General features: G+C 47.3%; 1 protein-coding gene across 8 annotated transcripts in view; it reads right to left on the reverse strand.

The window, feature by feature from the left end:
- The window catches only part of ELF1 (E74 like ETS transcription factor 1), a 129,760-nt gene that overhangs the window by 49,203 nt on the left and 53,416 nt on the right, over positions 1-27,141 (reverse strand). Inside the window, exon 1 of one of the 8 annotated variants that reach the window (XM_006124380.4) lies at positions 22,586-22,706. The exons of 6 other annotated variants lie outside the window; for them this stretch is intronic. The gene's annotated coding sequence lies outside the window, so the exon portion shown is untranslated. Of the gene's footprint in view, positions 1-15,236; positions 15,788-22,585; positions 22,707-27,141 lie in introns of those variants that run through there. One more of the 8 variants, XM_006124376.4, reaches the window with a different exon arrangement.

Here is a 27,141-nt window from a genome sequence, read left to right on the forward strand (position 1 = left end):
GATCCGGGGGGGTAGGGGAGGGTCCGGCGGGACGCAGGGCTGGCCGGGAGGGGATCACGGGAAGCAGGGCGGGGCAGGAGCGGGGGGGAGAGAATCGGCCAGCAGGGAGAGGGACTGACCCAGATGAATGCAGATCCTGGGGTACTTCCCGTCCTGCACACAGTCCCGGTGAAGCTCAAGCGAGTCCAGCCCTGGGGATTCCGTCCCACCCCGGCCCCTCCTCGTCTCTACCAGCCAGGCAGTACGCAACTACGTATTGATACTCCTAATAATAATAAAACGTACCTAATTAGAAAATACCGGACATTTTATACATCTGGCATTTTCTCAATTTGTTTCCCGGACAGAACCCTCAAATACCAGACTGTCCGGTTCACATCCGGACACCTGGGAACCCTAGCCCCCAGCCCTGCCCCTTCTGCTCTGGCCACACACCCCATCACAGAGCAAGGGGAGCGAAGAGGGCACACATCCCAGCCTCCCCAGCCCCAGAGCACAGAAAAGGAGGGTAGCGTGCTGTCCCCAGCCTCCCTGGCCCCAGAGCACAGGAAGGATGAAAGAAAGGCGCACTGCCCCCACCTCCCTGGCTCCAGAGCACGGGGAGGCTGCACAGTTCTCAGCCTCCCCAACCCTGGAAAACAGTAGGCATTCTGTGGGTGGAGCATGGGCAGGGCCAGGCTGGCGGGTTGGGAAGACAGTACTTTCCCCTGCCTAGCATACCAGCCGCCCATGTTTTTACAGTGAAATGAGATAGGGAGGCAGTTCCATTCTCCCTATTTTCCTAGCATCAAGAAATCTCATTTGAGAGTTTTCTTAATAAAAGCCACATGTGAATATATTTTTTGAAAATATGTTTACATTTTCAATCTGAATATTATTTACTGTATAAAGCTCTTTTCGTATTTGTGAGGTTCTCTATGTATCCTCAGAATACAAATGCAGGTTGCTACTCAATGTTTCTCATCTTTAAGCTGACGGGAACCACTTCTAATCTCCCTTACTGATTTATTTTTTGGTCTCTCTTTTGAGAAAACAAGAGTGCCAATAGTGTCAGTCATACACTCACTAATCTCATTTCACATTGGCTACCTAGCAGCCAGTTTCCTGATATTCAAAATGAAGGATACAGAAGCAAAAGTAGTTTAAACCTGTCACAATAGATAAATTAATAGTATTCATTAAGATGAAATATTCCATTTGCAAACACTTTCTCTAACCAAGGAATAGCAATACCAATTTCCAAAATCCTTGTAGTTACTGAGGGTTTCAGCCTAAATGTGTTTACTAAAGAAAGTAAGTTTGAAACAGAATCTGTGCAGCCTCTGTCAAGATGGCATAAAAAGAGCAAAAGACAAATATCTTTTCAGGGCTACGTCTACACTGGCCCCTTCTTCGGAAGAGGCATGCTAATTTCTAACTTTGGAATAGGGAAATCCACGGGGGATTTAAATATCCCCCGTGGGATTTAAATAAACATGGCCGCCGCTTTTTTTCCGGCTTGGGGAAAAGCCGGAAAAGAGTGTCCAGACTGGCGCAATCCTCCGGAATAAAGCCCTTTTCCGGAGGATCTCTTATTCCTACTTGAAAGGAATTCAAGTATTCCGTTTTAAGTTTTTACGGAATAGGAGCGTCTACATTGGCAGGATGCTTTTCCGGAAAAGCCCTTATTCCGGAAAAGCGTCCATGCCAATGTAGACGCGCTTTTCCGGAAAAGAGCCCCGATCGTCATTTTCGCAATCGGGGCTTTTTTCCGGAAAAGACTACTGGGCTGTCTACACTGGCCCTTTTCCGGAACAGTGTTCCGGAATAAGGACTTATGCCCGAGCGGGAGCAGCATAGTTTTTCCGGAATAGCGGCTGATTTTTTACAGTAGATCATCATTGCTTTTCCGGAAATTCAAGGGCCAGTGTAGACAGCTCGCAGCTTATTCCGGAAAAGCGGCTGATTGATTCCGGAATAAGTGGCCCAGTGTAGACACAGCCCCCGTGTGTGGGAGCAAGACCTGTGCAACCGCACACCACAGTCAAGAGTTGTTTTTGGAGGCTCAACACCAGTTCCGACTGCTGGGACCGGCAGGTCATGGAGTAGTGGGACAACCAGCAGTGGCTTCAAAACTTCTGCATACGGAAGACCACCTTTTTGGAGCTGTGTGCCTGGCTTGCATCTGCCCTCCAACAACACGACACCCACCTGCAGCCTGGCATCCCCCTGGAGAAGCGGGCCGCAATTGCCGTCTGGAAGTTTGGCACCCCTGACAGTTACCGGTCGGTGGGCAACCAGTTTGGCGTGGAGAAGTCCACCACTGGGGCTTTCCTCCCACAGATAAGGCACTCTCAGGCTGCAGTCCCTGCTGTGGGGGGCAGGAGAGTCCTGGAAAAGGGGGACCTTTGAGGAAAAAAAGGGTTGAGAGGGAGGGCAGGAGGGGTGCTGGGGGTGAAGTCCCATCCCCAAGGGGTTGTGCCATCCCACTCTCACACAGCCCTGCTGCTGGGGGGGTGGCTTGATAGGGGGGTGGCTTTTCGGGTGTTTGGGAGGCGGGCAGGCACCAAAGGCTCAGGCACACCCTCTCATTCTCTGTTTTGTGTGTTTGTCTCTTTCTGCATGTAGTGAGGGCCATCAACTCCATCCTGCTGCGCAGTGTCATCTGCCTGGGAGACCTGGACTCGATTGTGGCTGGATTGCTGCCCTGGGATTCCCGATGGAGCCACAGATGGGACCCACATCCCGATCTGCGCACCAGTATATCAACCACAAAAGCTATTTTTCAGTGGTGCTGCAGGCCCTGGTCAACCACCGTAGACATTTTACTGACATTTTTGTCGGGTGGTTGGGCAGGGCGCATGATGCCCGCATCTTTTGAAACTCGAGTCTCTACGGCAAGCTGGAGGTGGGCACATTCTTTCCCCGCTGTGACTTAGTGGCTGGGGATGTGCAGATGTCACTGTGCATCGTGGGGGACATGGCCTACCCCCTCATACTGTGATTGATAAAGCCGTACACCAGCCACCTGGACCACAGCAGGGACCAATTTAACTCCCATCTCAGCAGGATCAGGATGAGGATGCAGGTGGAGTGCGTCTTTGGCCGCCTCAAGGCACGTTTCAGGTGCCTCCTGACCCACCCTGCTGTAGGGGAGCACAACATCCCTGAGGTCGTCTCAGCGTGTCCTCCACAACATTGTGGCGAGGAAAGAGGAGGCCTTCCTCCTCGGGTGAGGGGCAGAGGCCGGCCAGGAGGGAAGACCCTTTGAGCAGCCGTGGACAGCTGCCATCTGACAGGCCCATCAGGCTGAGGTGCACATCAGGGAGGCCCTGAGGGAGAGGTTCTCTCAAGGACCCCAGTAACTCCCCAGGGCCTTCCCACTAGGGGCCTCTGGCTTGCTGCCCTATCCCTTCTCCACCACAATCCTTCTCTTCCTCCCCTTCCTGAACTCAGAATAAAGACAACTGTTTGGATTTTAATAGAACAAACATTGTATTTCTCTTTCATTAAAAAAAGCTGGGGAGGGGCAAAGGGGCTCATAACCTAGAGGGGGGCTCAGGGCTGGGAGTAGCATGGGGGGGTGGCTGGATGTGCCACCTTGGGTGCGGGGACCTCATCGAACTTGGGGTTGGGCGGGTCCTGGGACCACAGGGAGGGGTGCTGGAGCGGGGTCAGCGATGGCAGGGGGAGGGGGCACAGGCATCACTTGCAGAGGGGGAATGGGCATCACTTGGGGGGGCACAGGGAAGGGGAATGGTCATAGAAGGGGGGGCAGAAGGGTGGTAGGTAGGAGCAGCAACAGCCACTGGGTGTGCCATCACCCTGCCACACAAGCTAGTCCCACATGCAGGTTTGTCACACTGTGTCCTCCCGGACCTTCTGTGCCTGGGTCTGCTGCATGTCGCACAGGATGCCAACATGCTGCCTCCTCAGCTCTTCCTGGACCCTGGAGCGTTTTCGGGTCCCCCAGGCTGACTCAGGTGGCGTGGTTTGCTCCTCAATCCCGGCTGTCGAGAATAAAAAGAGGAAGAGGCGGTCAGTCATCCATGCAGACACTGTCCCTGAGGCCGTGCCCTCCTCTGTGAGCAGCAACCAACAGTCTTTGGGCCAGAGGATGGGGGATGTCCCGGGAGCAAGGCCATGTGCGGCCTGCACAACAGGCCCTGCCTCACAGGAGCCCCGAGGTGCCCAGGGAACCATGTTGCCCTCTTCTCCCCCACTACATGGACAAGGAGGCACGGGAAGTGTGCGGCCACAGATCCCATGGGCGGCAGAGGAGCCTGAAGCAGCCTGGCCCTCCCTAGGGCCCGCACACACACCTGTGCCTCGCAGCGCTGTCTGCTGGAGTGGGTGGTGCCTTGCACGTGTAGGTATGCCCATGTGCTGTGTGCGGCACTCCTCGGCGTGTCTGCGCCCTTTTGGCTAACCTGCTTCTAGCCATGGCAGGTGGTGGATGGGCACCCCCCACAGGGCCAGACTTATGTGTGGCCTCTCCTGAGCCTGAGAGCAAAAGCCTGGGGGTGCTCAGGGGCTGCCTCCTGAGTCTGTATGGTGCACAATGACACTGCACATGGTTCCACGTGCACGGACCGCAACATGATGTCTAGCCCAAGCGACACACACACCCCACCCCCTCTGCGCCCGCCTCCCCCACCCGGTGTATGAAAAACAGAGCACTCACCTGAAGATCCCTCCCCAGCATCAGACGATGCCTGCAACACATCCAGGGTCACGGATACTGGCTCCTGGAACAGCGTCACAATGGTTGCCGTGTTGTCCACCTCCTCCTCCTGCCTCTTCTGTCCCTTGTCCTCCTCCTCTGCAACCTCCGGCCAGGCAACGACAGGCGTCTCGAGGTCGGAGTCGACAACCACGGGTGGGGAAAGGGCTTTTCCCACTCCCCAGGAATTGGTGCAGCATGTCAAAGAAAGGGCTGGCGTGGGGTCCTGCCCCGGAGCGCAAGCTGCGCTCTCAGGCCCTCGCTGCGCTCTCAGGCCCTTGCATATCCCTGACGGAATTTCTTCACCATACTTCAGACCTGTTCTAAGGTCCAGGATGGGTGTCCCCACTCTGCCAGGGACTTGGCCATCCAGCCGTAAATGTCCTCTTTGCGGTGTTTGGAGCAGAGATCCTGTAGGGTCTCCTCCACCCCCACAGCTTGAGGAGGGCCAGGATCTCTGCTCCAGACCACAAGGATGCCCGACGCTTGGTTCCCCTCAGTGGGACCTGGGAGCCCTGGTAATGCTCCCTGCAAGGGAGCTCCCAGAGGGATTTCGGGGGGCTTGTCCAGGGTGCCTGCAGCTTTAAGAGGTGCCAGAAGACAGGACCTATAGAGTTGTGATTACTTTGGACATAGTATCCACCAGGGCACCAGTGTTATTTCCTGGAGGCCTCTTCTTTTGAAAAAAAAAAAAAAAAACCTCTTCCCTGTCCACACACGCCTTTTTCCGAAAGAGCTCTTTCGGAAAAGGTGTCCTTCCTCGGAGAAAGAGGTTTACCACTGTTGGAAAAATCCCTCTTTTCTTTCGATTTTTTTTCAAAAGAACGCGATTGCAGTGAAGTTCAAAAAAATGTGATTGCAGTGAACTGTTATTTTTCTGAAAAAACTTTGCAGTGCAGACATACCCTAATCCAAAACCCATAGAAGTCCATGAGACTTCAGCCTGGTCTTCACTATAAAGTAAGGTCAATGTAAGGCAGCTTACATCGACTTAACGGTGCATGTGCTTCATTTAAATTTGGCTCCCACTGATATTAAGTTAATGCAGGGAGGTACTTACAATACCCCTTCCCCCGTGGCATGGAGTCACGATCGATGTAGTTAAGCTGATGCAATGAGTGTACAGACACGGCCTTACCCACATCAATCATTACTGATCTCCAGCAGCTAGTTCCCTGTAAGTGACATGGCCACAGAACAGGCTACTGAGGGCTGTGCAGGTCCCTTGGCCCATCCCAGCCTCTCCAGAGTTGTCAAGAAGATCCGGGCACCTGGCGCAGCTCTGCCAGAGGAGCCATGGCTGAAGAAGGGAGCCCTTCCCCCGATCCTAGGCCTGGGTCCACTGGAGCTGCTTTTCTGCCAGCCCAGCCGACCCCTGCCAGGGCTGCTGCAGCAGAGAGAAATGCCCCTCTCCACCAGCCCTGGTGCTGCTATGGGGAAAGAAGGATTTTCTGCAGCCCTTCTCACCGCCGCAGCCCTGGGGCAGCCTGCACCCCAATCCCTTCATCCCCAGCCCCACCACATAGCCGGCATCCCCCAGTGGGAACCTTTACCCTCCCTTCATCAAATTCTCTGCCCCAGCTCTTATCCCCCTCCTGCATCTTAATCCCCACATCCCCAAACACATGTCCAACCTCTGAGCTCCCTCCTGCACTCCAAATCCCTTGGCCCTATCCTGCCACATTAATTTTGTTATGTACACCAATATGGAGGTGTCAACATCATAGGCACCAACTTCATGGGTGCTCTGGGGCTGGAGTTCTTTGGTCACCACTGTGAAGTTTGCTGCCCAGTGTCAAACCTCTGTTAGCTGGAAGGACACTAAAATCAAAATGGAGTCTATGGAATAAGCTGAAATCAAAATGGAACCTAAAGAACCTGAGAGACTTTTGCTACCAAAACCATCAGTTGCACACAGCACGTGGCTGTGCACACAGTACCATTAAGCTGCACAAGGACCTCTAACTTTGCACTCAGCCTGCTACTCTTTTGCACTAGAGACCTTTGGGGTTTTCCTGCCTTGGGAGCTTTAAAAGAAAGGACCCCTGAGAGGATTGGGTTGGTTTGGGTTCCTGTTGATTGGCAGTTTCCATCTGGAGAAGGTTTGCTGTGCTGTTATCGGAGACCGTGGCGAAGGCCAGGACCAGCTTCTCGACAGACCTGATCCAACTCCACCACTGCCAACAGGGTGCTCCGGTTCACTGCTGTAGCGATTGCTCAGTATTGTGGGCCCTAGCGACCTGATCCCACATACTGGATCAAGGCTCACCACACAGTCCTATCCCGGTTATTGTGTAGAAGGCCCTTTTCTGGAGACAAGAACTGTTTACCACCATGGTTAGGGTTACCAGGTAGACCCCCCCCAAAAAATTGTACACACTTGATCGTGGGTGGAGGGGGGAGAGGGATCAGCCGGGAGGGGGGCGGGGCTGGCTGGGAGGAAGGGAGGCGGGGGGTTGGGTCGGGGGCCGTGGGGCTGGTCGGGAGGAAGGGAGACTGGGAGGAAGGGGGGCAGGAAGCAGAGCTGGGGAAGGGCTTGGGGGGGCTGGATGGGAGGAGGGGGGGCCGGAGAAAGGGGGGCGGGAAGCAGAGCTGGCGGGGGGAGGGTGCAGCCACCCAGCTGGGAGCCTCTAGTTGCTAGTAGAAGCCAGGCAGGGGCGGGGGAGTGGCTGGGAGCCACTCCCCCCGCCCAGCTTCTGCACGCAACCAGAGGCTCCCAGCTGGGAGGCGGGGCCGTGATTGGCGCTGGGAGCCTCTGGTTGTGTGTAGAAGCCAGGTGGGGGGAGTGGCTGGGAGTCCCAGCCACTGCCCCCTCCTCGCCTGGCTTTTGCACGCAACCACAGGGCTCCCAGCGCCAACTGCGGCCCTGCCTCCCAGTCACTCCCCCGCCCCTGCCAAGCTTTCATCCGGCACCCAGCCAGAAATTCAGAAAATACCGGACATTGCACATTCTGACAGGCCAGGGAATCAACAACTGATCCACAGTCACAGAACTGCCACTTTTACAAAGAGCTTCATGCCATCCCCAGCAGAGACTCCCCATCACCGAACCCAGTAGCATTGAGGATACTTCAAAGGAGCTAAGTCCCAGGCCCCTGCTATAATACACCAAGGAGGACTATGATGAACAGACAAACAATGGATCCAACTGTGCAACGAGCCAAGACCTGCTTTTGATACCACCACTGACCAGTTGAGCACAGGCAAGCCTAGTGCAGAGGAAGGAACTTCTGATAAGTATGCAGTTTATTTTGAAATTACAGGGATGGAACCCCCAAAATAGCAGGATACATATTATCCTGCTGTTAAGATTCATCATAACTTGTGCTAGAAGAGACAGTAGAACAAGCAAGACAAGTAGAATTGCTATCTGTTTTTTTAAGTCTCCTCCAGAACTAGACAGTAGGAGACATGCAGAATAGTTTATTTATGTTTACTGGGATGTACTGTGAACCCTCCCTAGAGATCTCTTTGAAACTTTCAAGCAGGTACTTTGCAATCCTCTGCCAAAGATTTCTCAGGAGGGCTGCCATATTTCTCTTGCCACAGTAGGACACTCCCATGCCACTTCGGCAGGTCTCACTGGAGTACACAGCTAGCAGCATACAAGCCTGGGGCAATGTTATCCTCAGGAGTGAAATATCAGCTATAATCACCATTGCCTGTAGAAAACTGTGCCAGTTCTCAGATCCATTGCCCTCTATAACTAGAAACATGAGACCGTACTACTTCCTCCTCATTCCCCAACTCTGGGAAGGCTACACTCATCATATCTGGTGCTGTGACTGGTGCTGTGCTCAAACAATCACAGGCAAAAGTAAGACCGTCATACTTATAATTTGTGTGGCGCAAAGCAAGTGAATTCACTGTCTTAAGTTTCTATTTCTCTCATGACTACACTGACCATGGTACCTCTGTGCTCTATCTGCAGTGGCTGCCATTATGGCCTACATGGTCTCTCTCTCTTCACCTGTGGAATGCCTGAGCCAAATATGGAGGAGAAAGATGACAATTCGGGGTAACGTGTTCCAGGAGATTCTACAAGCCAGTGCTGCATCAGACAATGAGCACAGGTCCTAGAGCATCACCTTTGTAAACAGCCTGGAGACAGAATGAAAGGAGAAAGACTCAGAAAAAGGAGAGGGACATACTGCAGGAGATTTGGGAACTTGGCAGCATCTATTTGCTGCCTGAAGACTCTGGTGGACCTGCAATTGCTCTCCACTCTCTAGAGCCCACTGAGAACTCAATATCCTGACCTCTCTATACCCCCTCAACATTCTATGTGACATCAGTCATTCTTAGGGGGGAAAAAAGTGACAGGGTTAGCCTCCAAACCCATTCAGAGTACGGCCTTGGAGCTTCAGTGCATAAACTACAGTAAACTTCCGATAACCTGGCACCTTTAGGACCCAGGGGGTGCCGGATTATCAGATTTGCTGGACTATCGGAAGGGGGGGCTATGAGGAGTCTGGGGTGGGTGGGATGCCACCCCAGACCCCTCATAGCCCCCCTTCCGATAGTCCAGCTCTGCCCCAGGCGACCCCAATTCAGCCGCTGCTGGTCAGTTTCAGCAGCGGCTGGATCGGGGATGCCTGCAGCAGAGCAGCTGGAGTGCTGCCGGGTTGGTCCGGTAGCGCCGACCCTTGGCGCGGTGAGACCAACCCGGCAGCACGCCAGCTGCTCTTGGGGATGCCTGGGGCAGAGCAGCTGGGGTGCTGCCAGGTTGGTCCTGCAGCGCCACTCCTTGGCGCTACTGGACCAACTCGGCAGCATCCCAGCTTCTCTGCCCCAGGTGTCCCCAAGTTTGATACTGATCAGCGGCTGACTCCAGGAAGCCCGAGGCAGAGCTGCTCTGCCCCGGGATTCCTGGAGTCAGCCACTGGTCAGTTTCAACAGCGGCTGAATCCAGATGCCTGGGACAGAGCAGCTGGGTCGCTGCCGGGTTGGTCTGGTAGCGCCAACCCTTGGCGCTGTGAGACCAAGCCGGCAGCACCCCAGCTGCTCTGTCCCGGGTATACCCAAGTCAGCCACCGCTGAAACTGATCAGTGGCTGATTCCAGGAAGCCCGGGGCAGAGCTGCTTTGCCTCGGGCTTCCTGGAATCAGCCCCTGATCAGTTTCAGCAGCGGCTGAATCGGGGACAGCTGGGGTGCTGCCAGGTTGGGTCCTGCAGCCCCAAGGGGCAGCGCTATGGAACAAACCCGGCAGCACTCCAGCTGCTCTGCCCCCAGCTTCTCCGATTCAGCCGCTGGTCAGTTTTAGCAGCGGCTGAATCGGGGAAGCTGGGGGCAGAGCAGCTCCAATGTTCCGGCTGCCCGGAGCACTTCTGGGTTCCTGATGGTGCCGGACCATCAGGAATGCCGGACCATCGGAGTTTTACTGTACATCTATAGCAGTCACTGTTTTCTGCTTCGCGTGCTCAGTGTAACAGCATCTCGGATCTCGTTCTCCAGGAACACCTTCAGCACTCCCCAACTCTCCTCATAAATGAGACCAGAAATGCACTTCACACACCCACGATGCACCAAACAGCAGATAGCTGGCTTCATAATATCCTGGATGTTATCCCCCAATACATTCTATGGCACTTAGTGCCTCCTTTCCCGAGACCCTTACCATGACCAGACATATTACCGCTCCAGCCCAGGGGCATTATAGACAAATGTAGCTTCACATACACTCACCAGGGAAAGCCATGGTTGCAGTATATGTAACCTGAAATGGACATAACTGTTTTTCTCCTCTTCAAGTTCTGTTTGCTTAATTTATTAAGTTTGATCAAGTTTCAAATTTTTTTAAAAAGAATTGTCTGGGTCATGTTACAGAACAAAATTATATTTTTTGGAACATAACTCATCTTTATGAATTATATGGCTGGTGCTTAGCAGTTCTGTGAACCCTTTTTAGTGACCAATTAATGCAGAATTTTTCAAGCTCCATCCTTCTGTCAGAGATGGTGGGCAGTGAAGGGAGGATGCATGGGTTTGTGGGATTTTGAAAAGAAGGCATGAAAATTATGGGATCCAGATGAAACCATAAGATGGAAAACATTGCATTACTAGAAGTTGACCTCCATGCTCCTAGTTACCCCATGTGATTTGTTTCAGCTGCATCAGGCATCGCAAAATCTTCCCAAGAGACACTGTGCTGAATGGTGCCAGTCTGCCCAGTGGGATACCTACTTCCAAGCACACTGCATTCTCCAACAGTATAAGCACTCCTGGTTAGTATGTACACTAGGTGACACAAAGAGCCATGTACACACAAGTAATGAATTAACTGCAGCAGCTGTATGTCAGTGTAGCTTTGATCAACATAAATTTGTGATACAGGCATGGCCTCTTCTGTTATTGTAAAGATAGAGCACCTTGTGAACTGTCAGTATTATTATTAGAAAAATGTTTCACTGTTGTTTCTTTTTGATAGTGAGTAGAAAGCAGGTTGTTCCTATAGCTCAAGGATGTATATAAATCAGTTAAAATGCTAATAAAGCATGATGATTGTGTTAACGCACATAGTACTTCCCACTTTATGATCCACAACCACATATTATTAGTCCCAAGAAGAGAGAGAAAAATATTATACAATAAACTTATTTCTATCACTCAAAACTACAGGCTAATTTACCAGGTTAGCAAGTAAAAACAGAACTTTATATACACAATTAACTAATAAAAATGAATAACCACTTAGTCTTAGCTAAAATTGAACTACAGCCTCTCCCCGAGTTACGAACGAGTTACAGACCAAACAGTTGGCCATAACTCGATCTGTTCGTAACTCGGACCCCATTGAGTTACACAGCTACTGCGCTGTTCGTAAGTGCGGGTCGCGTTCGTAACTCGGGGACCGCTTTTACGACTGCTCCATGGGAGCTTTGGTCATAAATGCGAACGGTCGTAACTTGACCATTTGCAACTCGGGGATCAGCTGTATACTGTTTATTTATGTCTCTCAGTACCTGAGAACCCTCTTCTGCTTCGCCTCATTAAACTTGTAGCCTCTTGGTGATCCTTCCAGAAGATCAGTTTAGTCAATTTACACCCTAGATATATTTTCAGTGGTAATGCTGCAGAAAGACCTAGGACTTCATACCTTCTTTGCTAGAGTCTAAGAACTCCAACTTTCTCCCGCATTAAATCCCACCCCCACTAACTGACTGCATATGTTTTCTGCTTGAGGCCATTCTTATCAAAATCTGGTCAGTTTAGTAAAGCTTGTAAGATGCCTTCAAAACTGGCATTCCTGGTAGGAACGTTAAATTTAGTTTAATCAACTAGTCGATAAATTTTCCATTGACTAGTCCAGTGGTCCCCAACCTTTTGAGGTTGTCGGGCGCCAGGGGGCGTGGCCGTTCGCCCGCCGGGCGCCAGGGGGCGGGGACACTTGTGCGCCCGGGGGCGGCCCCCCCCATAGCTGCATGCCCGGGGGCGGGGTCCCCCCATAGCCACGCGCCCGGGGCCGGTGCCCCCTCCAAGGGCTGCGCGCCCGGGGCCGGCGCCCCCCCCCCCCGCAAGCGCCGCGCGCCCGGCGCCCCCCCCGCAAGCGCCACGCGCCCAGCGCTCGCCCCCCCCGCACGCGCCGCGTGCCCGGGGCCGGCGCCCCCCCCCGCAAGCGCCGTGCGCCCGGCACTCACCGTGCGCCATGTGCCCGGGGCCAGGCCAGCCCCGAGCACCTGGCGGGCGCATGCAAATGCGCCCTCGGGCACAGTGTTGGGGACCACGGGACTAGTCGATTAATCAATAAGCCAGGGAGCTGCAGCAGGGTTAGCTCCCACCCTGGGAGCTAGCCCCACTGCAGCTCTGCCTTTTAAATGTGTTAAGAGCTGGCAGGCTCTTAATACATATAAAAGGCTGAAATGCAGCAGGGGGGACCTGCACAAGCCAGGACTGCTGCTTCATGACTAGCACTGGGTCCCCTCTGCTGTGCCCCGGATTTTGAAATGTATTAAAAGCCAGCAGGCTCTTAATACATTTTAAAAACAGAGGCGCAGCATTTGGGACTGGGCACAAGTTGGGAATCAGGTGATTCCCTGCTCACGCCTGGTCCCTGCTACCTCCCTGCGCCCGTGGAGACGGTGCTGGGGGGAACCCACTTTTAAGCCAGCTCCCTCCAGCACCAGCTCCTGCTCCCCCACCCTTGCTGCCTCTTATAGAAAATCTTATAGAGGCAGCAAGGGGGGAGAGAATGACTAGTCGAGGGACTAGTTGACTATCCAATAAGCTTTTGCTTATCGAATAGCTGACAAGTCGCTTACATCCCTAATTCCTGATTTATATGGTGATGCTGCACTGTTGTCATTCAATGCTCTCCCACACAGTACTAAAACTCCAAATTTCAGTCACATGTAATAAAAAGTTCTCTCTTCATTTCATGATGATTAATTTATATAGCCTTTATGGCTTCATCATTTAAGCACTGTTGCAAAACATCAACTTGATTCCAACAATAGGAAGCAGAGTGTGCATCAATGCTGCACACTGTGGTAGTTAACACCCATCAAATTGAGCAAAACCAAAACTTCACTACATCATTACTCTTAGTACTGGACTCTGGAGCCTATTAAAAGATGCAGTCAGAACACCTAGGGTAAAATGTTCCAAAGGCATGGACAAGCTACTGAGAAAGCTCTCTACCACCAATCTTCGAGCATTCAATTCCTGGGATGAACAGCAACACATCCCAATTTAAACTCATGGTAAAACACAAGATATGAGAGAAAACTCTCTTTCAGGCTGCTGATTCCCATTTCATACAGGTTTTTACAGATCATCACAAACACCATGAAATGATTTTAGAAAATATAAGAATGTAGATTCATGCAGCACCTTAAAGACTAACAAAAATATATACATATATACAGTGCTTTTTTTGTTAAAAAAAAGAGGTGCCGATACTCTTTAAGACCCAGCCAACTGTTGGCCATTTTCATTACAAAGGTGCTGGTACTCTCTGTTCTTTCCGGGTAAACTCTGACTGGAGGTTCTTTCCAGGTAAGCTCTGACTGCGTACTGGGCAGTACCATCACGAAAAAAAGCACTGCATATATATAGTATCATGAGCTTTCATGGGCAAAACCCATAATGATCTGAAGAAGTAGGTTTTGCCCACAAAAGCTCATGATATTCTATATATGTATATATTTTTGTTAGTCTGTAAGGTGCCAGAGGACTACTCACAGCTTTTAAAGTTACAGACTAACACAGCTACCACTCAGACAAATAAAGAAAGTACATCTGCAAGAGTTACTAATGTCAAGAGTTAACTGACTCTTCAAAAACTGGCTAAACAAAATCTAGTGACAAGGTTTAGTTTACAGAATGTGAATCAATAAAATCTGAACACTTGTGTAAGAATTCATACAAATCAAATGCTTTAATTTTTTGCAATGCAAAAGGAGCATATACATCATTGACACTTACGCACTAAGTTCCAATTTTAAATAATTATTTCCACTTCTGTTAAGCTGCTGTCTCTCTGTTCTAGAATTACCTGGCCTAGACAGCAAGGATTGTCCTGAATGAGAAATGTTTGATTTGACCAGTGGAGGTAGATTTCTATAGCTGCCAATACGTAGTAAAATTTTGTTTAATGCATTTGCATGCCTGGTAATTTGATGGGGCATTTGACAGTTGTACCAGAATGTGATGGAGGCTGACTACCAGTAACTTGCGAAGTTTGTCATCTGACCAGGATAACTAACACTGTCCAACCCCAACTCTTGCTTCTGATCTACGATTTATTCCCTTTTAAGTTTAAAATATAACTCTCTGTTCTGAAAGGATCATAGTTTTATGTATCCTGCTATTTTAGGAAACAAGATTTCCCCTGAACTCTATTTATCCAATGATACTTATTACAAATGGGTTAGTTCTTTAAAGCCTACTGACAAACCCTTTCCCATTGAAGGCTGTGTGATTTGACATGGACACACGTATCTGCATGTTCCTTCTTGCAGGATGAGGGCCCAATTTCTTAACAGCATATCAGTATTTAATTTTCCCAGGTAAAACATGTGCCATTAAACACCAAAATTATTTGAAAGTGACACTATTGTATTAAACAAATGAGAATCATCCATTCTATGTACAAAGAAAAACAGGCCTGCAAAAATGTCCACTTATTTCATTGTTTTGCACATTAGCAGGAAGAAGAGGTTTCTATCTTAATTTCTTATTTCGCTGTTGAATCCTGATCACCAACAGCAACACTGTCAAACAAAATAAATTATTCTTGGAAATTAAGCATGTTGTTCTGTAATGTATATTCTCAACAATATTTTGTACATAGATTCACTGTAAATGCCATGCATTCAAAGCTTTGTTTTCACTTATGTGTGCCAGTTTAAAAAAATACAGTCTATTCTGAGCAAAAGTTGTATATTTTCCCCATTAACAAAACACTTCCCTCTTTGCCCCTTCCTCTCCCCTTCATTCACATTTTGATATTTTGTAGGCCTCTGACATACTTTCATCCACCATGAAAGTTTCCCAAGAGACCTCTGCAGGCCTCAGAAATGTAAACGATCTTACCTTTGCTGAGACTCTAAGGGACTGATATAATAGTGCAGACTATGGAATATTCCTCTTGTTTTTCTCTCATTTGCTGTCATCTGTAAGCAATATAAAGAGTCTAAACCCTACTCTGGAGCAGGCTGCTGTTACTCAGCTAGACCTGAAATTCCAGTTCTTTTACATTGCTATCTACTTTCCTTCATTCGTTTGCCAGTCCTACCCTGGTATCAGATTACATGGAGCCAATATTTATAGCACCTTGCAAAAGAGTCATACATATCACATACCTACATCTGCCTGTACCTGTTGCCCTCATGTTTAACCCTTTTTAGCATTAAAGCAAACTTATATGCTCAACTTTGTCATTTTTTTAAAAAACTGGTCTCGTGATATTTTTTCTTTTGCCAGTCAGCTGAAAGAGTATGCCCAAATACATCCAAAAAGTTATATGGACAATTGTTACCATAATTTTATAATCCTGTAATTTAACCTTAAGACCTTCCATTGTAATGCAATGTATATCATATACAAAGATGTTGAAATGCCCATAACAGTGAATATATTCATACAGCAAGAAGCAACAAGGTTTATTTATTGTAACAAGAATTATTTTATACAAATGCCTATGCCTGCTATAGTTTTATTTTTATCTGAGAAAATACCCTCCACAAAAACTTAAAATACAATATCTGGCATGTAAGATGATCAGCTCTAGAATCTAACTATGTAACTCCACGTGTTCCCTCTGACTCCAACGCTGCTATGTTACAGCATGAGCTAACTACATTTTTTTCAACATGTGACTGGCAGACATAGTTATTACAGTTGGAATTTCTGGCCCACAACAATTTCAAGGCTGTTCCTCTGCCTTCAACACACGGGACTGCCTTAGGCTTGTCTCTTGCTTGCCTCCCTGAGATAATTCTTATCCCATCTTACCCTTCAAGCCACATCTGCATTTCTGGGAAGACTGAGACTCCGAGGACGATCTTCTGGCGTTAGATTTAGTGGGTCTAGTAAAGACCCGTTAAATCAAACGCTCAGGGTGCCCCAGGAACTCCTCATAGTCACAAGGACTAAGGGAAGTTGATGGGAGAGTTTCTCCTGTTTACTGTGGGGATCTCCCCAGAAAATTAATGCAAGGTACATAAACTTTAGCTACGCAATTCACATAGCTGGAACTGCGTATCTTGCATTGATTTTCTCCACCAGTGTAGTAGACCTGACCTGATTCCGTTTCATCCAGAATCTGCCTTGCACATCTACTTTCATTAATGTAAAGTAACATGTTAAAACAAGCCTATAAATAAAATATATAAAAATCAGATAATTTCTCACTCAGGCTACGTCTAGACTAAAAGCCTTCTTTCGAAAGATACTTTCGAAAAAGCCTTTTTTGAAAGAGAGCGTCTAGACTACATGATTTTTCGAAAAAGCGGCTTGCTTTTCGAAAGAGGATAGACACTCTCTTTCGAAAAAGCCCTGTTTTCATTCAATAGCGGCCCCGACTCCCAGCTGGGAGCCTCTGATCACATGCAGAAGCCAGGCGGGGGGAGTGGTTGGGAGTCCCAGCCACTCCCCCCGCTCCCACCCAGCTTCTGCTAGCAACTAGAGGAAGTGCCTGCCGGGGGCTCAGCTCATTGGACTCCAGCTGCAGCCAGTGGCTGCCCCGGCCCTGCAACGTCACTGGGCCCCACCTCTGGCGCGAGACACGGACCTGCTGCTTGGGTCCCTGCTGCAGGAGCGCTCTGGCTTTGCCGGCTCAGGACCTGCCCCATGCACAGACCTGACAGCCGCGCCCGGAGCACCATGCGAGGTCAGAGACACACGGCACGTGCGGGTGCCAGGTCCTCATCCTGGGCAGGCAGCTCCTGCGAGTTCCCCCCACACACAACTCCCCCCTCGAAGACCCCACAACCCCCTGTGACCCCCTGACACCCCCCACATGTCTCCTCACAACTTCCCCTTGTGAGCCCCCCTCAATACCCCACTTCATCCCAGGGTGCTTTGACAGACACCCCAATATCCTAAAAAGTCGAGCAGTGAAGTGTCCCTTGTCTCTGTTTGCTAGATGCTGGGAATGGGCAAGAAGGGGTGGATCACTTGTGGTTCAGAAAATACCGGACTGTTTTTCTGGCTGGGCACTGGACGGAAGCCTGGTGGCACCTCCTGTGGTTATGTGCTGAAGCTGGGCGGGATTTTTTTGTGTCCCCCCCCCTTTTTTTTTTAGCCCGTGTGATGGATATTTTTTGGGAGACCATCTGGCAACCCTACTTGTCATGTAGAAGTGCAAAGCGAACTTAAGAGTATGCCACCTGGTCTTCAGGTAACAGGCAGTATTAAAATAGAAAAATGTAACCCATATGATCTCACTATTAACTGAACGAAGCAAGGAAGTTCAGACTGCATTTATTTTTAACTGAGACTATATCTGTTTGATTAGAATTTTGAATATTTTTATAATATGAGAGAATGATTAGGAAAAGTCACAGCTGTAGACACAAGTGTTTAATATAACTCATATGTTAAATTTTATCTTTAAATGTTCATTTTCTACATTTTAAAATCAGTGCATCTGCTTTATATCATTAGAGATCAGACAACTTGCTAATATACAATAGTAGTGGAGTTGTGTGTCCCAAAAATGAGTCTAATTTATTTAGTGGGACTCATTAACTTTTAAATTGTTTACCTTTTCAAAATTAACAGAGTTCATATGTATAACAATAAGAAGTGCAAAATCAGAGGATACTAACCCCTGTCATGTGATGGGGATTTTGACCTTTTATAACTTTAATTTTGAGTAAATAGGGCCAAGAATATAAGACAAGTCTGTTAGTGGCAACCCTGACCATAGAATCACAGAACTGGAAGGGACTTCAAGAGGTTAGCTTGTCCAGTCCCCTGCCCTCATAGCAGGACTAAATAATATCGAGAACATCCCTGACAGGTGTTTGTCAAACCTGCTCATGTCACACCCAGGAAAAAAAACTATAACATAGCAAATGATACTATCACAATGTCTTGGTCTGGAAAGGAACACAGTAGAGTAGTGATAGAAATGTAGCCGTGTTAGTCTGGGGTAGTTGAAGCAAAATACAGGACAATGTAGCACTTTAAAGACTAACAAGATGGTTTATTAGATGATGAGCTTTCGTGGGCCAGACCCACTTCCTCAGATCAAATAGTGGAAGAAAGTAGTCACAACCATATATACCAAAGGATACAATTAAAAAAAATGAACAAATATGAAAAGGACAAATCACATTGCAGAACAGGAGGGGGATGCAGGGGGGGGGGGGAGGAAGGAAGGTAAGTCTGTGAATTGATGATATTAGAGGTAGGGAGAGTGGGATGTTTGTGAGTTAATGGTATTAGAGGTGATAATTGGGGAAACTATCTTGGTAATGGGTGAGATAGTTCAAATGTTTGTTAAGTCCTTGTTGGAAAGTGTCGAAATTTAACATGAATGACCGTTCAGAGGATTCCCTTTCAAGTGCAGATGTAAAAGGTCTTTGTAGCAGAATGCAGGTGGTTAAGTCATCGAGAGAGTGTCCTTTCTGGTTAAAATGGCAAGAAACTGTTTTCTCTTTGTGATCTTGTCTGGTATCTGTTTTGTGGGCATTAATCCTTTGGCGAAGTGTCTGAGATGTTTGTCCAATGTACATAGCAGACGGACACTTTCGGCACATGATAGTACAGTAGAGTACTGGAGGAGAAGCCTGTAAGCATTTCCATGTTTTCCTTGAGGCAAAGCATGTTTCAGCAGAATTGGAAAGGTTGACATTTTCTATACTATTGCATGAGGTAGGCCCAGGGCTTTTGGAGAGCTACACTATGTCTGAGGGGAACATGAAGAGAAAAGCAAACTACTGGACAATGTCATTCAAAAATACCTTGAGCCCAAACAAGTATGCCTAATTGACAAATTTGTATGTGCAGAGCCAGTGACAAATGAGAAATACTAGTTAGTGAAAGAATGAAAATGCATAAAATTAAAACTCTAAGGTATAAGGATAAACTACACGTGTCAAGAAATATCAAAAAATCAGGTTATCTGCAATACATATAGAGCCAATAACAACATAAAGATGTTTACCACGCAAAAATGGTGACAGCGTCCTTGAGCTTAAAAAGACTCATGAAGATTGTATATGAACACAACAAAACATGTACTATGAGATTTTAGTCCCTAATTCCATCTATTTATCAAACATAATATACATGTTGTTCAAAACAAAAAGCTTACAATTCTCCTACTGAACCATAAAAATACCATAAGCAAGTTCTTAGTTACTAATTCGTTAGACCCTACTAATTTTTTTTATCTGCCTTTAAATACTGATTAATTTTTACCAACTTCTTTGCCTTTTCAGCAGTTAGCCAAATATAAAACTTTGATCAGATCAATCCACTATTGATTGATTTGGAATTTTCAGGGCAGTGGTGCAAATCTTTTTAAAACTGACAGTTCTGAATTCAAGAGTTCTTTGAGAACATGTTAGCATGGATGCACATGTGCGTGAGCTTGGAATCTTTTAGTAGCTGTGCTTGTCAGGGCCATGAATGCACCCTGTGCCTTCTTATGCTCCGATGAAAGAGCTAATTTGCCTGTTACTGTCAATGGCAACAAACTAGAACCTACAAACTAGAACCTGAATTGTCTCTGACCCAATTGAGCTTTGTCTGAGCTTCAAAGCCTATTTTATGAAAAAAATATATTTACTTGTAAGTTTAATTCTCAATTTTAAATGCCAATTGAAGGTCTAAAAAAATGCATGGTGGAGTTACACAACCATTAAAAATAGCAGACTCTAAGGAGGGGTAGGGAGCCCCAGATCCAGTCCCTGGCTTGCCTGGATCTGGCCCCTGCGGCTTGGGGCTCCTCCCCAGTATTGGGGAGCCCACACTGGCACTCTAGCTAGGGTTGCCAGATGGTTGAAACAAAAATACCGAACATGCCCCCCCCCCAAAAAAATACCGGGAAAAATTCTGTTGAAGGGAAAAAAAAGTGGGGGGAGGAAACAAAAACAACAAAAAGGACTCCAAGGACTTATTAAGCCAAAAAAATTAAAATAAAACAGCATTAAAACTCCCCTTTAAGAGTGAGTGCAGGGATAGAAACAGGGGAGCGGTTGAGCACTAAGACCCATGGGAAGCATTGCTTCCCCTAGGTCTTTTGGCCAGCAGCCATTTTGTGCTGGCAAAAGCATGGGGGCTGGGGTCGGGGGGCTGGGGGTGCTGGGGTCCAGGGTGGGCTGGGGGGGGAAGAGGGCACTGAGTGTTTGTAGGGTTGACAGGTGCCCAGCATTTTCACCTCTTAGCTGGGGAAAATTTCAGAAAATACCGGACATCTCAGGTGTCCAGTATTCCCTGAATTTTTTTACCGAACAGGAGGTGAAAATACCAAACTGTCAGGGTGAATACCGGACACCTGGCAACCCTAACTCCAGCCCTGCAGCTCCTTTGCGTCCCCCCCATGGGGTTGGAACATCTAGGACTGCCAGGTATCCAGTATTCTACCGGACAGTCCAGTATTTTCGTCTCCTGTCCGGTAAAAAAACATTTAGAAAATACCGGACACCTGAAATGTCCGGTATTTTCTGTTTTTCTCCCAGACAGGAGGCAAAAATATCGGGTACCTGGCAACCCTACATACTCAGCAACTGAGCCCAGCCCCCGGAAACCCCTCCAGACATCATTCCCTGGGGCCCTGACCCCCCGCCTTACCTGGTTTCACAGGGAAGCTCCCTTGTGGCTTGACCAAAAGAAAAATATGGCCACTGGCAAAAAACCTCAAGACTTGAGCAAGGGGAAGCAATGCCTCCCCTGGGTCTTAGTGCTCAACCTCTCCTCTTCCTATCCCTACTCTGACTCTGCATGCAATTAATGGGGCCATACTGTTTTAATGCTGCTTTTATTTATTTAGCTTAATAACTCTTCGGGTCCTTTTTTTTTTGGTTCAACAACTTTGGTCTCCCCCCCCCCCCAACAGAAATTTTTCTTCTGTGTTTTTTTTTGGGGGGTGGGGGTGAGGGTGTTCGGTATTTTTGTTGAAACCATCTGGCAACCCTATTTGCTGCTCTTATAAATAGCTCTTCTGTGCCTCTGTTTTGCCTCCCTGTTTTCAGAAATCATGACTCCACTGGAACTAATTATCTGAAGTCATATTCTTTTGAAAGATTTCTTTAGGTGACATATGTAGATAAGTGGATTATGCTAGATAGTAGTGGAATCAAATTTTTGGGAGGTGTTAAAATATTCAGCACCATACTGTTCCAAAAAGGTTATTTAATGAGGGCAGGGGGCAGGGAAGAGAGATGAAAGGTTTAGCCAAGAATCTCTCTGGAAAAGATGATTAAATAACATGCAAAATGAAATTCACCAGGATTATGCACAAAGCATTTATGCTGCTTCAAAATAATGAGGGGAGAAGCTCATTACCTTTCTTGAGTAGAAATACTTCTCCTACAATAGCTTGTATAAACAAGAATAAAAGGCAACATAGGGAGAAGCAGAATACTAAACAGCACCAGCAACAGTGTAGATTGATAGGAAACACTGGTAGATAAGGGAGTGGGAGATTTCAGAGTCTGACTTCATAAATGCCTTCCTTTTGGAAAAATATTTAGCAATGAATTCTGAAGACATTCGTTAACTTCAATTTAGTGTACCACACGGATGTTTAATGATGCACACTTTAAACAAAATATACAGAACTCCTTGGTCTTAAAAAAGTGGGGTGCCTATTATAAATTGGGAGCAGCAACTTTGATAATAGTGCTTGAAATATTTAAATCATCTACCCAGTTCATTTTTTTATTTTTTATCCGGTCTGTGATCCTTGCAATAGTCCTTCACCACACACACACACACTCTTTATACACCCGTTAAACCACCTGCTTTTTAATACTAAGAAATTTAAGGTAGCTTTATGTTCATTTTTGTTTTGGGGAATATTTTTGTTCCTTGTTGTCACGCAGGCCCCAAGTGCATTCCTAATTCAATCAACTTTCCAGAATCGGAGCCTAAATGCATAACTCCGTAAATTTATAAACTGAGTTTTATTACTGGTTCCAATACCTGGTTACTAGACCACAAAGTTTATTATCCTTCTTGGATTAACTATGGTTACTACATTATTTGAAAGAGTTATAGAATTGTTTTTATGAAAATGATATAGTAAGAAAGTTAAACTTGATAAAATGGCTATATCTATACAATTTCAATTATAATTTTGTGTAACTGTTCTGAACTTTTGAGTAGCTCCCTCTGCATGGATAGCTTGAACTTATAGAATAGAATCATAGAATACTAGAACTGAAAGGGACCTAGAGAGATCATCAAGTCCAGTCCTGTGAACTTACCTTTCTCCTCCTCTAGAGAGAAGATAAAGAATTAGAAATCAAACATGTTTAGGTAAATGTGGATTGGATTAACGTCTTCCTTAGGTGTAGGGGAAAGAAAGCAGATTCACTCGCCAAACACATTTGTTGGGAATTGAAAAAAAAAAGTTTCTCAAATGTTAACTGGAAACTGAATTTAGAAACAATAAAAAACAGATGCGGCCCTGATTGAGAAAGGTAAGCATCACACCTACAGAGAGACTTAAGTAAATAAATGGGTCTTGCTACAACTTGTAGGTAGTACAGAGATTGCTTTCTAACAAGACAGCCATACTTTACCAAACTGAGGGATTGCAGAGGAAGCACTCTGCAGCTAAACTATTTTACTAATGCTGTCTATTTTAGGCAATTATAATGCCCCTGTAACAATAGCATCTAGGACTAGATACAGAAGAGTCTCCTTAAAATTCTCTGTAATGAACCTTGCTCTTCATCATTTCTGTGTTCAGACACGAAGGCTGTCAATTAATCACAAGTAGTGTATGCAATTAATGCAAAACAAATTAAATTAAAAAAGTTGTGACTAATCTCAATTAATTTTAAAATAATTATTTTGGAGATTTTTCAACAACATTTTCAAATATATTAATTTCAATTACAGTATACAAGTTTTGTTATCTGGCATTCATGGGGAACAGGAGTTGATGGTTAATCATATATGCTGGTAACTGAAGCTTTGCACTGATGATTCATCAATTTTTCACTGTATACTAGCCATAGTTGCAGGATGGGTTAGATAATATTCAATAATGGTATTAAACATGAAGCACAACATGAACAAACTTCACTGCTGCAAGTCTGCAAACCTGACTTCAGCAAGCACCAAAAAAATCAAACATGATGCTGGATGGCTACTGGAATTTTTCCAGTTAACTGAAGGAAGAAATGTACTGCCATCTATAACAGATGCTAGTTAATCAAGTTTTCCAGATATTAAAGTGCCAGATAACACAGCTTGTGCATGTTATATTTTGTATTGTACAGTACACTCTCAGTTTATGTTACTTTATTACAAATATTTGCACGGTAAAAAAGGTAAACAAATTAAATTGTATTTTTCAATTTGCCTCACACAAGACTAAGATTTGGAAACTGTTAGCTATTATTTGTTGAACTTGACAAGACTAAACACATGTTAAAGGTACACTACTTTGTTTATACTAAGTTAGGGTATGTCTACACTACAGCACTAATTTGAACTAACTTAATTCGAATTAGTTAATTTGAACTAAGCTAATTGGAACTAGTGCATGTAGACCTAAAAACTAGTTCGAATTAGCATTTTGCTAATTCGAACTAGCATGTCCACATTGAGTGGACCCTGAACCGAGGTTAAGGATGGCCGGAAGCAGTGCCGACAGGGCATCAGATTAGGTCTTAGAGCGTGGAGCTGCTGCCTCAGGCTAGCTGAGGGCTGTGCTTAAAGGGACCTAACCCCCGACCCCGGACAGACAGTTCTCAGGGGTTCCCCGCTCACTTGTCTAACTCGATGAGGGACAGCAAAGCAGTCCTGGCTTGGAGTGCCCTGAATGCCCACAATCGGCACATCACAGCACTCGGCCATCAACCCGGCTGCACTTGCCGCATGCTGCCATCTGGGGGGGGGGTCAATCGGGGGGCTGCAGGAGAGCTTCCACCCCGAGGAGCCCACAGAGCCACCCCAGTCCTCCCCATCGGGGGCTCGTTCCCCATTCCTCCCTCACCTCCTTCCAGTTACCCTTCCCTAGTCCCCCTTCCTGATGTACAAAATAAAGGACACGTGTGTTCAAAAATAGAAACTCTCTTTATTGAACAAAACTCGGGGAGACTGGGAAAAGGAGGTGGGAGAGGGGAAGAGAGAGGGTGGGAGAGGGGAAGGCAACTAAAATGATCAGGGGATTGGAACAGGTCCCATATGAAGAGAGGCTAATGAGACTGGGACTTTTCAGCTTAGAAAAGAGGAGACTGAGGGGGGATATGATAGAGGTCTATAAAAGCATTAGTGGTGTAGAGAGGGTGCATAAAGAAAAGTTCTTCATTAGTTCCCATAATAGAAGGACTAGAGGACTCCAAATGAAATGAATGGGTAGCAGGCTTCAAACTAATAACAGAAAGTTCTTCTTCATAAAGCAAATAGTCAACCTGTGGAACTCCTTGCTGCAGGAGGCTGTGAAGGCTACAACTAGAACAGAGTTTAAAGAGAAGTTAGATAAATTCATGGAGGTTGGGTCCATGGAGTGGTATTAGCCAGGGGGTAGAAATGGTGTCCCTGGCCTCTGTTTGTGGAAGGCTGGAGATGGATGGCATGAGACAAATGGCTTGGTCATTGCCTTCGGTCCATCCCCTCCAGGGTACCTAGTGTTGGCCGCTGTCGGCAGACAGGCTACTGGGCTAGATGGACCTTTGGTCTGACCCAGTACGGCCGTTCTTACGTTTTTATGTTCTAAGCTCAGGGTCGGGGGTCTCACTGGACCACCTTGATTTTCATGCAAACCTGCTCCTGGGTGGCCAGGCTGGCAGCTATCCTGCCCTAGACGGCCACTTTCCTGTGTCTAGTGCGGAGGTCGTGGACGTTGGAGGCTTCCCCCCAAACCTGTATGAGGTCGCCGATCTCCGCACTAGACCAGGTGGGCGCCTGCCTCCTGCGGCCCCGGGCAGGCTCCTGGGAGCCGCCAGCCTGGTCCCGGGAAGAGGCGGAGGGCTGGGTGGCAGCGGGTTGCTGGCTCGTGCCGTGCCAGGTGCAGGGTCTGCTGGCTGGGTGCTGGCAGTCTTGCACCTGGCACGGGCACCGTAGCCAGATCGTGCCCCTTTAAGGGCTCCGGGGCCGGGAGGGGGGCAGACACGTTTCCCTGGTGGTGCCCAGAGTGGCCACCAGGGCAAGCTGGGGAGGGCTAGCCTCCCACTAGTTCGAATTAAGTGGCTACACAGCCCTTAATTCGAACTACTTAATTCGAACTAGGCGTTAGTCCTCGTAGAATGAGGTTTACCTAGTTCGAATTAAGCGCTCTGCTAGTTCGAATTAAGTTCGAACTAGCGGTTTGTATGTGTAGCGACTATCAAAGTTAACTCGAACTAACATCTGTTAGTTTGAATTAACTTTGTAGTGTAGACATACCCTTATTAATCAGTGATGGTTGAACCTTCTAGTTTGGCACTCTCAGGACCTGACTGGTACCGAACCAGAGAATTTGCCTAACCATTGGGAGGTCAATATTGTCTAGCATCATTACAAACACTTCCACTGCTGAGAAGGCATTTAGGGGTAAATTAAAGCTAAATAACAGAAGAGATCACTGAGAGCCAGGACTTGTAGCTGTAAACAAATTTTATAGGACTGCAGAAAACTTGGCCACACCCATAAGTGGTCAGCCGGCTAACTATAATCATGCCAGACCACAGATGTTGCCGGATCAGAGAGTGCCAGACTAGAAAGGTTCAACCTGTACTGCCAACTGCAAGCATTCATAAATCATGAGTCCACCAGATGGTGAGATCTGCTTAAAAATCACGAGATTTTTTAAAAATACACCCATATATTTTTTGTTCTTTTAATTAATTTTGTTTTTTTAAGCTTTAGGTATATCAGTTCATATTTTACCTACAGCTATGACAGCCTGGAACTTACATTTTTTAAAATGAAAGCTGAGTTTCTCATGTAATCCTGTGACAGATGTCAGTGATTTAAGAAAAACACCAATCAACTCAAGAGTATCAGTAAAATCATAAGAGCTGTCAACAGTGCTATTAATGTGCTAAATATGTCTAAATCCTGACCGAGACAAGACTGCAGGAAAATATTCTTAGGCTTTGTGATAGGGTGTGCCAACCCCATACTGAGCCAGAAGCAGTCTGTCAGCACTATCTGGCTGAGGGAGCCCCACTCCCACAGCCCTGCATGGCATTCTCCACTGGAGGACCAACATAAAGGCCAGTGGAGCAGCTCAATCAGGGCTGACCATCACAGAGGAAGGCGCTGCTGCCAGAACTCAGGAGTGGGAGCAGGAGGCCACAACAGTAGGGTTACCAGGTAGACACCCCAAAATACCAGACACACTTGATCATGGGTGGCGGGGGAAGGGACCAGCCGGGAGGGGGGCAGGGCTGGCCGGGAGGAAGGGGGGCAGGAGGCAGGGCTGGAGGGGGAGGGTCAGGGGCCATGGGGCTGGCCAGGAGGAAGGGGGGCGGGAGGCGGGGCTGAGGGGGCGGCGGGGGCACATGTTGAGGGGCCTGACAGGCTCAGCGCCCTGCCTCTGAGGCCTTATCTTAAAATTCCTGTCACTTTAACTATATCAGCCTAGTTAAAGAGGCAAAATACACAGTCTTAATTCAGTTATGCAGCTATAATTTATTTCATTTTGATGAGGGAAAATAAAAGCTACATTAGTATAAAACACCTTGTATCAGCATACTTAAATCTACACTACAGGTTTTAACAGCACTGTTATGTTGGTTAAGGGTGCAGTTTAAATTAACATAATTATTCTATTAAAACTTTTTAAGCATAGAACAGACCGGAGTCTCTGAAAATCATCACGACT

This window comes from Pelodiscus sinensis, chromosome 1, assembly GCF_049634645.1.
Source record: "Pelodiscus sinensis isolate JC-2024 chromosome 1, ASM4963464v1, whole genome shotgun sequence".
In the NCBI taxonomy this organism is placed as follows: domain Eukaryota; kingdom Metazoa; phylum Chordata; order Testudines; family Trionychidae; genus Pelodiscus; species Pelodiscus sinensis.